The sequence below is a fragment of the Lygodium microphyllum genome, chromosome 24 (assembly GCF_053477565.2).
Source record: "Lygodium microphyllum isolate KBCC chromosome 24, Lygodium_microphyllum_v1.1.10, whole genome shotgun sequence".
NCBI classification, from domain to species: Eukaryota; Viridiplantae; Streptophyta; class Polypodiopsida; order Schizaeales; family Lygodiaceae; genus Lygodium; species Lygodium microphyllum.
The window spans coordinates 57,818,346-57,832,004 of NC_141158.1; the positions used below are offsets into that span (position 1 = coordinate 57,818,346).

Sequence of the window (13,659 nt, forward strand, 5' to 3'; positions counted from 1 at the left end):
AGGCGGATTACCTTTGCGGGTTGTTTGCGATAGAGAGACATAGTTACAGGTGATGAGAGAGTTTCATGAGAGTCCTTGGGCTGGTCATAGAGGAGTGTGGGCTACTTATGAGAAAATCAAGGAGAAATATTGGTGGAAAGGCATGTATAGAGATGTTTCTCACTTTGTTGAGACTTGCAGAGACTGCCAGATGTATTCAGTAGTGCGTCATCGAGATGAGCTTCATCCGACCTATCCGCTATGCATTCATTATAAGTGGATAGTTGATTTGGTTACTATGCCTATGGGTCTATGGCAGATGAGGTACATTGTTTTGGCTAGAGAGGATCTTACCAATCATGTTGAGGGCAGATCTTTGAGAACGAAGACCACTAGTGCAGTGTGTAAGTTCTTATTGGAGGAAATTTTCTACAGGTATGGTTGTGTGGGTAAGATCACTGCGGATCGTGGTGAATTGGATGCAGATGAAGCTAGGGAGTTTTTCTCTCAGCTAGGAATCAAGTTGGCTCTAACTACAATATATAATCCAGAGGGAAATGGGAAGAGTGAAAGAGGGCATCCGCCGATAGTGAAAGCATTAGCCAAAGCATGCAGAGGACAGATTGGAGAATGGCCGAGACTTCTACCATTTGCTTTGTGGGCTGATCATACGACTCACAGTGTTACCACATGATATATGCCTGCAGAGTTGATATATGGTCAGAAACCTGTTATGCCGACTGAGACTTGTGCTTTGACTTGGTCAGTTTTACCTTGGCAGGAGGATTTGACGAGAGAGGAGCTCTTAGCTCTTCGGATTCGATAGTTGGAGAGAAGACCAGAGGATATTCAGCTAGCTATTGACAGGTTGAAGGTTGCTAGACTAAGGAATAAGAACAGGTTTGACAGCACGCATCGCTTGCGGCCTAGAGCAATAGAAGAGGGAGATTGGGTATTGGTCTTTGATAGCAACCTTGAAAATCAGCATACTGCACTTCGAAAGATGGTGAAAAGATGGTTTGGGCCGTACATAGTCAGACATGTCTTTGATAATGCAACATATGAGCTGACAAAATTGGATGGGACAGTGCTTAGAGTGCCTATTGCTGGAAAAAGAATCAAGATTTTCAAGAAAAGAGATGATGAGGATTATGCATTGGAAGAATTTTCAAAAGAAGAGCAACGAGAAGAAACTCCAATGGAAGAGACAAATGATATGACAGATAATCTTGTTGATATACCGAAAATGTATAATGAAGAGATTGATCTGTTTGTGGATCTTAATGATAATGATCATGGGTAGTTGGCCCATCCGGAGGATGCACAAGATTAGAGGGGGTGGATGTCGTATTGCTGCGCATTTGAGGTGTGAAAACCACCCGAAAGTTGTGTGTGTGATTTGGTACTTTGTACATACTTAGTCATTATGTTTGCTCTTTCATTCTATGCGGGAAATATAGTGAAGAGGGTTTGGAGCAAGAGGAATTAATCAACAATGCTCTGGTTGACATGTATGCTAAATGTGACATGCTTGTAGAAGAACAGGGAGTTTTTGGTAGATTGGTAACTCGAGATGCAATCTCATGGACTACACTTATTTCAAGATATGCCGATTATGGGCTTTGTGAGGAAGTACTAAACTATTTCTAAGAGATGCAAATCGAAGTACATTGGTGGATATGTATGCCAAATGTGGGAGTTTGCTTGATGTTTATTACACCTCAGAATGGTTCAATACAGCTGGTAGGAGCATCAAGACAGGCTTGATTGCGAGTATCATTGTATCACAGTGGACTTGGGCAGCTACTATTTTGCAAAGCTCTAATGTTGCATGGGAGTATGGTGTCAGTGGCCCTTTCTGGTCTGCGACGAGTGGGGATATGGTGAAGGAGACCGAGTTCTATGATATCCTAGGCGTAAGCCCTGATGCGAGCCCTGTTGCCATCAAGAAGGCTTACTACGACAAGGCAAGAAGGGTGCATCCGGACAAAAATCCAAATGATCCTCAAGCTGCTTTGAATTTTCAGTTGTTAGGAGAGGCATATCAAGTATTGAGTGATCCTCAACAAAGAGAAACTTATGACAGATATGCAAAATCTTCTCTTTCCAAGGAAAGCATGTTGGACCCTACAGCTGTGTTTGGAATGTTGTTTGGCAGCAAAGTCTTTGAGGAGTACATTGGCCAGCTGGCAATGGCAACTATGGCATCTGTAGATTTAGGAACATATGATCCAGTCAGAGCTCAAGAGAAGATGAAGGAGGTACAAAAAGAGAGGGAAATGAAACTTGTGGAAATTTTGGAGAAGAAGTTAGAATTGTTCGTCAATAATAGACAAGCATTTATAGAATGGGCAAAAGAAGAGGCTCATCGTCTTTCAGAAGCAGCTTTTGGAGAGCCTATGCTGCACACAATAGGTTACATCTACAAGCGATAAGCGGCAAAAGAGCTTGGGAAAAATATATTTCTCATGGGTGTTCTTTTTTTCACTGAATGGGGCGCAGGGAATCTCGGAATGGGGAGGCTAATTAGCTGATTCAAGAGCTAATTTTGACGATGAAGGGGATCAACTGAGTAGGAAAAAGGGACTCGAATTGAACAGGATTAGAGGAGAATGTTTATCTCGGCGACTGGGAGGGCTCAGAGGAGAAAAATCTTGACCAATAACAAACAGAAGGGCTTTTCTGGTTCAGGAGGGGCTGTGTTATAGGCCGGTTGATGGAGAACGAAAGGAACGACTGGGAGGACGAAAAGGACGCGAATTCAACGGAGAAAGATGGATTTGTTTCTGAGTAGACGATGGGCTGGAGATACTCAATGCTGTAACTGAGAGGAAACGGAAAAAGCAGGACAGAAAAGCTCGGAATAAAGATGAAATGCAGGTTGTGGATGATGAGATGTTAAGGTTGTTCCATGTGGACTGGATTTTGGCTGACCTGAGTTTACACGATTCAGAGAGCATCGGTTTTATCCTTCAATATCAAACACATGTCGCTTTTATTCCCATGTTCATAATCTAGATGGGTTTTTTATTGCTAAGCTAAGGAAGCTCAGTAATCATGATAAGCGGAACTCAATCGGGGAGGTGGAACCAGGCATATGCAGATGGAGATTTTTCCAAAACTGAGGAGTGCTATTCGCGTGGTGCCAGGAGTGTCTCCTAGTGAATTCGCCTGTTTCGTTTCTTTTTTGTCTTCTAGTATCACGAAGCTCCTCTGTTCCAGCAGTGAAGAAGCTCTAAGCCTTAGTCCGAGTTCCGTGATTTGACGAAGGAGTGTCTCTCAAAGTGAAACTTCACAGAGTTGTATTAGAGCCTTTGCGTGCTGTCAAGATGTCACCTTTCATGTTGAAAGCAGAGCAAATATGTGAGCAATGGCGATGGGAGGGGACTCCTTCTTTTAGAAAGAGCTGAAATTGTCAAGGTTGCGAAACGGAGAAGAACTCTATTGAATATTCATCTGGAGGTGCCATGGGAACGGCATGGAATCGAGATGCTTCTGTTGCAATTGTCATGATCTCCTTCCTCACAGACTTCAATTTCAATCTGGAATGATCGTTCTGGACAGTAGCTTTTCTAAGGTCACAGAAGTTGCACGCTAGGGAGCATATTTGAGGCACGACCTGGGAAGAAGGAAGGGAGAGACAACTGTGCTGAAGGTAGATACAAAGCAGAGGCCACATAAATTTGATTGCATAAGTAGACAACAGGAAGCAACACTTTCCCTTCAAAACCAGATAGGCCACTCTTCAAAAGGGTAATCCTAAGGGCTCTTAACAAAATCTCAAACAGCTGACCTATGCAAAGCAGTGAGCTGGATATGGAAAGAAACAACAAAGCCCAAGTTAGATCCCACTTACAATTGGAATCAGTACAACAGTGCAGTAATATCCTTCTCCAAAGGGTATGGACACAACAATGCTCATAGGCAAAGGCACACTAAAGCTAAGGCTGTGAAATTTAAAATAGTGGTGAGGAAGGTCATTGAAGTCTTCCCTAAAGACCTCTTTATAAAGAGACTTCCAAGAGGTGTAGAAGAATTCATTAAGACCCAATAGAAATGTGTGCAGGCAGCATGGATGTAACTCAGAGTGAAACAGGCTGAAACTGTTGTCAATTGTGAGCATTTGAAATCTTGCTTCTCATAAGCTTGGACTCTAATAAGAGCTTGTATACATGGCATGGGTCAATTGCATGGATCACATGTGGATTTATTATGGTATCACTCTATGCTCACAGTGAAAACTTGGTAGTAATACAATCGTTATTTGACATCATATTTGTCTTGATTATTTGCTTTGCTTAATCTTCCGTCTTGGAATTTCTTAAGAACTTCCGAAGTTGCGACATTGCTTTCGAAACCCTTCGACACCGTCAAAGTGGAGCCACGAAACAATCTGTTCCTGATTACATTAGGCTGACATTGTCAGTCCTAGGGTTCCAAGTTTTATCTTTTTAGTGTAAGATTCTTAGGGACAACCCTAGATCATTTTTCAAGTATGTTCCATTGTCCCTACATTCGGTAAATGTGGGCAAGTATTTAGGGTATAGGAGTTTAATTTTTAGCAATATTTGCGATTAGGTCACGTATTAATTCCTAGTGAAATTCTTGAAATTTAACTCTTTTTAAACGAGTACTCTGCGGTTTAGGTGTTTAGGATTATGCCAATTTGTTTAACCCTTGAAGATAATTACATTATCATTTCCATAAACACATGACTCGTTGTCTATGCGTAAATTGATTTTCAACCCTAACTTAGTGATTTAAGGTCAGGCATAGGTTAGGTTAATTCCAACTAATCATCCTATAACTTGTGAGCAAAATTCATGCTAAACAAGCAACCTTTTACTAATAATTTATGCAGTTGACAAATGATAATTGCCTAGAGTTATGCATCGTAAGAATCATTTCATGCCTTGCACTTTCCTAAGGATTCCTAGCACTTTCCATGATGACTCATTGTGAAGAAGATATGGCTTAATAATGTGACATACAGTTTATACTTCCATGTTTAAACGAAGTATACCATTTTAATTCCGTTTTGTAACAATGGACATTAAACTAATTTTAATTCATTGCAATGCATAAAACTATTTGCTAGAATTGCATATCAATCTTTTTTGCCTACTTTATTTTGTTCATTTTATTAGAAACACTAATGATTGAATTCCTCCGTCGTGAGTTAATTTTTTTCTAAAGCGTTTAAGACGAAAATGCATCATATTTTCAACAATTAACCTTGCACGATTGAATTATAACAATACCAAATAAAAATTAGGAAGGAAAACCTGGACTTGGGGTGAGATGTCCACGTGGATGCTAGGAGACGACCCTCCTGCGGGCTGCGCCTTGGGCTTTCTTAGGAGGCATCGCGAATGCAGCCTTTCCGTCGTGGATGCAGCTTTGCAACTCCTGTTTGAAATTCCACCGTAGCTCCCTTTGCAATAACTTGCACCGTCTATCGGAAGCGGTTTTAGAAGGCTTCCTCCTTGAAGTAGGGATTTGGAAAAAAGGGGGTGTTTCAAAATCTTTCGCGAATAAGGCCCATTAAAGCCATGGGAAAGGCGTAATGGCCTTTTTAAGACTCACAAGAATGGGAAATAAAAGGTGTAGAATCCCTTACGAGGGCTTTTGAATGGGAAAGAAAGGTGTCAAAAGACCCTCAACACTCTCTTTTCTTTTACATGTGGGGGAAAAAAACAAGGTATGGGAGAGCTCCAAGGGGTACTTTTGCATGGGGAAAGAAAAAAGCTAAGGGGGCCCTTAGGGGGTTTTGAGATACGGGGTGGAGAATAAGGGCTTTTAGGGTAAAAGCTTTTGGCGCGGAAAAGGGCCTAAGACCTCTTAAAGGCCCTCCAAGGAGATTTTGGGGGCAAAAGGGGCTTATAGAGCCCTAAGGGGGGAATTTCTAGGGTGAAAAAGGTAGCCTTAAAGGCTATAGGAAGGGGGCCTAAGGCCCCTTAGGGGAAAATTTGGAGGGAGGGGGGTAGTCCCAAAGGCCACAGGAAGGGGGGCTTAGGAAGCCCCCCTTTGAAGCTTCTAAGGCTTCCAGAAGGCCTTACAAGGCCACGTGGGGGGGGGGGGGGGGGTGGGGGGGAGGATAACTCCCTAGCCAATTATGACATCCGGGAGGTGGCATATGGCTTCAGGTGGCAACACAGAGAGCCCTCCTCACCCTCTCGTTAGACTGGCGGCGACTCCCTTCAGCTGCACGGCAGTTGACGCTCGTCCCTCCCTCACTCTTTACAGCAAGTGGCCAAATTCGGCTCTATGGCAGTACAGCGGCTTTTCTCCTACATAGCAATAGCTAATTGTCCCCTCCCTTCAGCATGCACCCCCTCGATATATATAGGGGAGGGGATAAGATTCTCCCTTCCCCCCATGTGTCGATGGGCATGTACGCTATCCTAGGCAAGCTCCAGCAACAAGGAGCTTGCCTACCATACTATTTCCCCTCTTCCTCCAGCTCGACAGTGGGCTAGAAGAGAGGGAAAATAATTTTAAAAATTTTACTTTTATCAACTAAATTATCCAAATCCATTTTATTGAGGCAGTTCACGCGTGCCTTTAGGATATTATAGATGGTCATTCTCTTTGTTTTTTCTTTGCTCTTCAGTTTTGTGAGAAATAATTAGCTATAGTGATATAACTTTTTACAACTTCAGAAGATAGTGGGATTTGTCTGCCACATCACAGAGAGCATACATCAAGATAGTGGCATGCTTCAGCCATTGAGGAGTGAAATTCTTGTAGAAAGTGGCTTTGGAAATGCAAATATTTAATTCTTCAATGCTAGAAAAAATCCACAATCTTCCATTGCTTTTCTTCCTCCTCAACAATGCCACTTTTTCCATTTTTTCAGCCCTTGTAAGTGCTTGTTGATGGCAGCATTCCTCGGCAGCATACCAAAAATATAGGCCCCAAGAGGAGTCTACTATAAGAAAACATATATTTTCATACCAACAAGCATGCTCTTCATACTTTAATCAACCACAAGAAAAAAAAGAATGCCAATCTTCACAAGTCTTCACGCAACATCACATAGTAATTCTCCCATGGATTTATCATAACAAATTTTCAATATATCTTTAATATTCTTCATAAAAACCATCAAAGAACCAAAATGACAGAAGGAAATGATCAAATTTGAATGGAATCCATCATGTAGTATTCATCTTTCATCATCTTTATAGTCTTAATAGTCTTTTTCTCAATCTCTCTCATAGATACAATGTTCCTTTATAGAAAATTTTCTATCTCTCATACTCTATCTCTCTCACATATTCTTTCTCTCAATAGTACGTTGGAATAGTCAATAATTACTCTCAATAATCCTCTCTTGGTTGTGGATACTACTCCCAAGAGGTATGCCTGATATGAAGAGTTACTAGAGAGCCACTACAGTATCCCTTAGAAGCACACTACTCTCATTGTCATTGCAATCTTCACTTCAAGTCTTCATCACCTACTTCTTCAAGCTATTTTTGGCTTTTATTCTTCCTCTTTCAATATTAGAAAACATTTTCTAAGCTAAACATCCATCCATTAGAACACTTACAGAAGCAAACAGAGGCTTGCAGACCAGATACAAAAGCTCTATAGAACACTATAGAAGGTCTACAAAGGGCATAAAAACCAAACAGCTCAAACCAAAACCACATGAAACCATCAAAAACCATTTAACACACTATCAATCATTCCTCTCAAGACTCATTCATAATCTCAACCTCTCAAACACAAAGAAAACATACAAAAACAGAGGCAAAACTGACCCTATCAAAATTAACTAGACATATTTCAAAACCTATAAAAAATCACATCTCAACCAAAAAACCATCATGAGCTTCTCACAATTTCTCAACCCATCCCAACACTCCCAAAAATACTTGCAACACATCTAAAATCAATTAGTTCATCATAAAATCAACAATTCATTTCACAAAAATAACAAAAATGAACCTGAAAGCCAATGAATTCAACTCTCAATACCAATCCTAATGATGAATTAGAAAAGCAAAGAAATAAGTAAAGGAAAGAAGTTGAGCTAAGCTCATCATCATCAGGGAAAACAGATGATGGGGAGACAAAAGAGTAATATATGATCACCAAAGTTGCTAACAAGAGATCAAAGAAAGAGTGGAAGAAACTAGAAGCTTAGATGAAGCAATGTTAGAAAGAGCATAAAGGAGTAATGTCAGAAAGAGCACAAAAGAGCAATGGGGGCTTCCATTAAGGAAGTGTCATGTAAGATGGATAAATCCATCTCTCAGAAAGTCGCACAAATTCTAGTTGAAAAAAGAGAATCTTTCAAAGAAAAAAGGAAAAATCAACAAAAGAATCATAATTCATTGAGTTGATAATCCCTCATGAGCTAATGACTTAGTTATGATGCATGAAGATGTAAATTGGTGAGCTCACAAGAGCAAAAGAGACCCGGGGGATCCACTAGGGTTTACCGTATGGTACCATGTGAGTGTAAGGGAGGGGGGTTATTTAAGGGAAGGAATGTACCTTTTATAAGGTAAGGTCCCATAATTAGGGGGTAGATAAGTGGTATTTTCATATATTTCTTGCACGCAGGTGATGTCTCCTTATTACTACTAGTGAATCCCCCGTGAAAAGAGACAACAATTATAAATTAAGAAAACATCCTCCACCAAAGGAATCATCCAAGAAAACCCATAGGAGGCCAAAGAGTGGGAACTGTAGAATGGCTATGTAAAAAGATCAAGACGGACAAAGCTGAAGCTATATTAGCAAGACAAAAACTTTGAAAATGATTGGATAAATCCCAATAAGCATATATGAATTTTCTTGTGGAATCCAAAGGCCAAGTATAAGAACTCTAAACTCAACTTAAGGTAAATTCAAGAAAAAGACTATGAGCTTTAAGAGAGGAATGCAATTATCAAATTCAAGGAGGAAGAGGTAGATAAGCTATGCAAAAAGTTACTTGAAATGAATCAAAAACAGACAGTGGCCTATCTCCATCTAACTTAAGAAAAAGCCAAAATAGACTTATAAAGGCTACATATGTAGGGCTATAAGAAATGATACTTTCTAGCTTAATAGGGAATGTTGGAAAAGTAGAAGGTGAAACACAAAGATTGTATGAAAGATCCTTGATAAAACTATCCAATGACCTAGGTATAGTATCATATAGTGAGAGCCATCGTAAGGTGCAATTAGAAGCCTATAAATTTTTCATGGCTAGAAAGTAGGATTTATTTAGAGAAGTATCAAATTATGTTGGTCTACACCCCACAAATAGACGATTTTGATGAGTTTTAGCGCAAGCTAGAATTGATGTAGCCATTTTGGAAAGCATGGAGTGAATCAAAGAGATCAATATAATAATGAAGAGCTAGCAAAAGAAGACTTAATTTTTCACTTGAGGAAAAAGGGATATGAAGAGCATGAACTAAAGGTACTAAGTCTTTTGCAATCTAATATACCCTAGATAGCCCTTTCAATCACCTAAGAGTTGCCCAGAGTCATGACACCCTCCATTAATATATGAGAGCTACTAGAGTTTGACATAAGAAAATTGAAAAAGCACTCAATGGAAGACTCGGGAAAGTTACTACATGTATATCCTCTACATCACATGCGTTCAAGGCCTATTTATAAATATTCTTATATGTGAATTTTTCTTGAATAAAATATAACCCTTTTCTATTCAATATGCAAATAACCCCATTTTATTTTACTATTCTGTATGTAAAAAATGGCATTTTAAAAATACCTTATTTTGACCTCACTTGATACACACATATATTCATAAGTAACTTACTTTAGATGAAAGAAAAGGAAGACCTAAACTAGAAGGACACATATAGTAACATGATAAAACCATAAGAGCTCACTTATAGAAGGTAAATAAGCACCCTACCCCCCCTAAAATCCTACTATAGGAAGAGGAAGAGAATCCAAAGGAAATTGTATAGAGGTACATGGAAATATGAATCTACTATAAGTAGTTTTTGATTTTCAAATGAATAAAGAAAGTGGCTTCAAAAGACTCCTTCTCTTAATGTATAGTGTGGCTACTCATATAAAGATTTGAAAACATCACAATGAAGTGGCCAAACCCCATGGTTATCATAGTGTATCGGAAATCTTGTTGAGCACAAGTAGGGGTAGATGCCTCAAGGTGAAGGCAAGAGAATCATGGCCATCTACCACAATAGAGATACTCCATCTTAGGGAGAATAACAAGAGGGTGTGGAAAGCCTTTTGTTACTCATGTTAAGAAGAATGGGCAGATCCACTCTATTTCCCTATCCATGATAGCATGGAAGCAAGTACCGGGAGAGTGAATATGGTAGACACAAATTTCCAAAGATCCCTAACATTTGAGACATCCATACTAATAAAACATTTTGGATTTAAGGTTGCAAGTATATAACTTGGTGAAAAAGAAGCTTGAGAGAGTATATTACAAATTTTATCTAGAGGTATCAATAGATAAGAGTTACAAGGCTAATTATGCCCTAAAGCATAATAGGCATATATGTAAGAATGCAAAAAAATTTCGTAATGAGAGAGAAAAGTGCCCTAGTGGGCCTACATATGTTCATACACATTGCCACCAAAATATAATAACAAAACCCCCTTGGGAGTGATGCACACACTATGAATAAGACTTGTACTCACATGTAAGGAAGTACCATGCTTAGGGAAGTAGATTAATCTATAAAACCTAAGGCAACCAAAAGGAATGATAGTGTAAGTACATGTGAGGGTGTCCTGTTGCTACGCTGACACAATGTGAAAAACTCTACAGTGTATCATTGTCATGCGTTTTTTTGAAACTGAAAGCCCCTAGTCTATTTAGGATTGATTTTTGCTAGATTAGTTATTTGTGTGATAGTTTGTTTTGTTTTTCATAGTTGGATTTCTTGTGTTTGTCTAGCTTAGAATTTGTTTCATCATTTTGTTTAATTTGTTGAGTGTGAAAATTGATAACCTTGGTCGAGCTTGGTATTTTTTTGAACATGATGAAGCTTGTGAATTTGTCAATAACTACTGAAAATTGAGGAGCTAGGTATGTTTTCTTGTCGAGACTTTTGCACATCATGGGGATAATGGGTTCACGAGCACTTCACGTTGCACTTGTTGAGGCACTGCACTCGGGGGTCGTCTCCTGTTCTTATAAAATATTTTCATGCCATGGGTTGGGATTATGCATATTTTGCATCATCATTGAGCACTAGCATGGCCCGCTGCAACTATATGCAGTAAATCTTAGATACATGCGCACATGAGAGAGCACCTATCATTGGGCACACACATTTCTTGCACACACCATTTGGGATATTCATCACAAAGTTAGGAACTTCTGGTTGAGAGTGTAAGGTGGTTGGGAGAGGTCGAGGGTCGTGAAGGACGCCATCAATTGTGAGAAGGGTTATTCATATTTGGTCAACATCTTGAGGACCATAATTTTCTAGAGTGATTGTGAGATTTTGGATGGGTGGATCAGAGTATGTCATATCTTATTTATGAGAGTTGAGAGATGAGGATAAGGAATTTTTAATTAATTAAGGAATTTTGTTTGCATCTTGCATGACGCACGATCACATCTAGATAGGCTAGGCACAATTCTTCAATGCATACATTATTTTGTGTGTAGCATGGATTGATTGGTTGCATACCACAATCTAACTTTTCATATTTTTCAAATCATGAATGACTGGGCACAAAGTTCATTTCAAAGAGCATATTTTGATGTTAGGACACATAACATTGAGAAGAAATAGGTACATGCTCAAGGGATGCTGGAAGAATATACAAGAAATATGAAGTTGGAAGGTGTTAAAGATCTTGTAGTTGAGCTTGATATATGCCCAATCTACTTCTTGTTCTATCCAAGATTCTTGAAGTGAGGACTCAAAAGTCCAATGGAGTAGAAGCACAATCCAAGAAAGCAAAGCAATCTAGTAACATAGATGATGATTCTGAAGCAAAGTCTGAAACAAAGGATGATAAAGAAAAAGATCCTGCAACCTTAAGGATAAAGGGGGTCCAACTCAAAGATATGGAAAGGACGATCACTGAAGTTAAACAGAAGGCACTCGTAAGGCTTACATGAAACTGCAGAACTTTAGGATTCCCTATTTGTAGCCTCTCGACTATCATGCAGAGATGGTCAAGAGCGATACACACATGCTTAAGGTCAAGAACATGTTGCTCCTTCAGCAAAAGTAGAAAGAAGAAGCAGAAGAGGGCCAAAGCCAAAGCTCCTGGTGTTGCGAAGAAGGCTGCTGCTGCTGCCAAGAATAACCCGCTCTCTGGCAAAGGTGAGAACCCTCTCAATGGCTCAATAGATAATGAAGAGAAGGCTCTCGTGCCGCGAAGGGAGACGAGTAGCGGCGGATCGAAACAAAAGACCTATAGTGATGGTGAAAGACCGAAGAATAAGGCGAATGACAAAGGAAGGAATCAACAACGTGAAAGGGGACAAACTATCAAGGTGATGACGTAGTGGAGGTGAGTTTGGCATACGGAGGCGAAAGCGAAGTCGGCAGGCAGCAACAAACACCATAGTCAAGGCGAAGGAGAAGAAGACGTGTAGACAAAGATGGCGGACAAAGCTGCTGCTGAACAAAGGAACGGGAGGAGACACAGCAAATGAAGAGGATGAGGCCGTGATGCAGCTAAAGAAGAAGATAAATGCAGAAGAGAAGCGATGTCAATGAAGGATAAAACGTCAGCGATAGGCGCATCACCAAGATGCTTTCAACGACAAATATGGTACTCTGAGTGACACCACTCGAGGTGAACAGTAATCATCACCGGAAACAAAACCAAGATAATTGAATGAACTGAGATTCAGACAATTGTGTGTTTTATATGTTTGATTGAGTGCCTTATTGCTGTCAATTGAGTAGCATTCTACCTTGTCAATGCATGCATTTGGTACACTTGCAATGGGCCGATTGAAACAATCCTGAATCCGATGAAAAAGTCTCATTGTGTATCCTATAGAAGAATCTTGTGAAGAAATCGCAGAGGAGACTGAAGACGAAGAGCAGGCCGTCTTCTCAAAAGAAATTCATCGAAACAAGAAGAGATTCAATGGAATCGGAAGATCGGAAGCCGCAGATGACAGCCTATGGGTATTATGAGAAAATTTCATGGCGTTCTTGAAAAAGTAGAACACTATTCATTTTTATTCAAAGCCTTTATTGAAAGCAAGGCTAAAAAAGCCTTCGCCTTGTTAAAAAGCCACTTATTCTTTTAGAAAAGCACACCCAACGGATGTATTGAAAAATCTATATATGGAGAGGAGAGGAGAGAGTTAGGGGCCCTTCTCTTAGAATTTTCTTGTCATCTTGTGAGAGATCTGAGAGGAGGGTTGCATGCGAGAGGGTTGCATGCGAGAGGATACTATTGGACATGCTATTTCTGAAGTGGAAGAAGTTAGACCTTGTGGTGTCAAGCATTGGCTCAAGGCTGTTAAGGTATGAGAATATAGTTCACTTGGTTTATTATCGAAATTTTGTTACTTTCATTGTGAGTTATCTTATGTGGTTCGTTGTGTATTGTCGAATATTTGAATTTTCAAGTTGTGTTGTGCATTCAACAAAGTCAATTACCCCAACCGGCACTCCTTAACGTCTCATTATCAGGTTGTGAGTGAGGCTTGCTCTCGATCACCGCTCGCGTAAAATCTCTTTT

General features: G+C 39.8%; 1 pseudogene; it reads left to right on the forward strand.

Annotated features, from left to right (window-relative positions):
• The first annotated feature begins 1,859 nt into the window (after window positions 1-1,859).
• On the forward strand, window positions 1,860-12,677 carry LOC148015130 (chaperone protein dnaJ 10-like; annotated as a pseudogene).
• The last annotated feature ends 982 nt before the right edge of the window (window positions 12,678-13,659 follow it).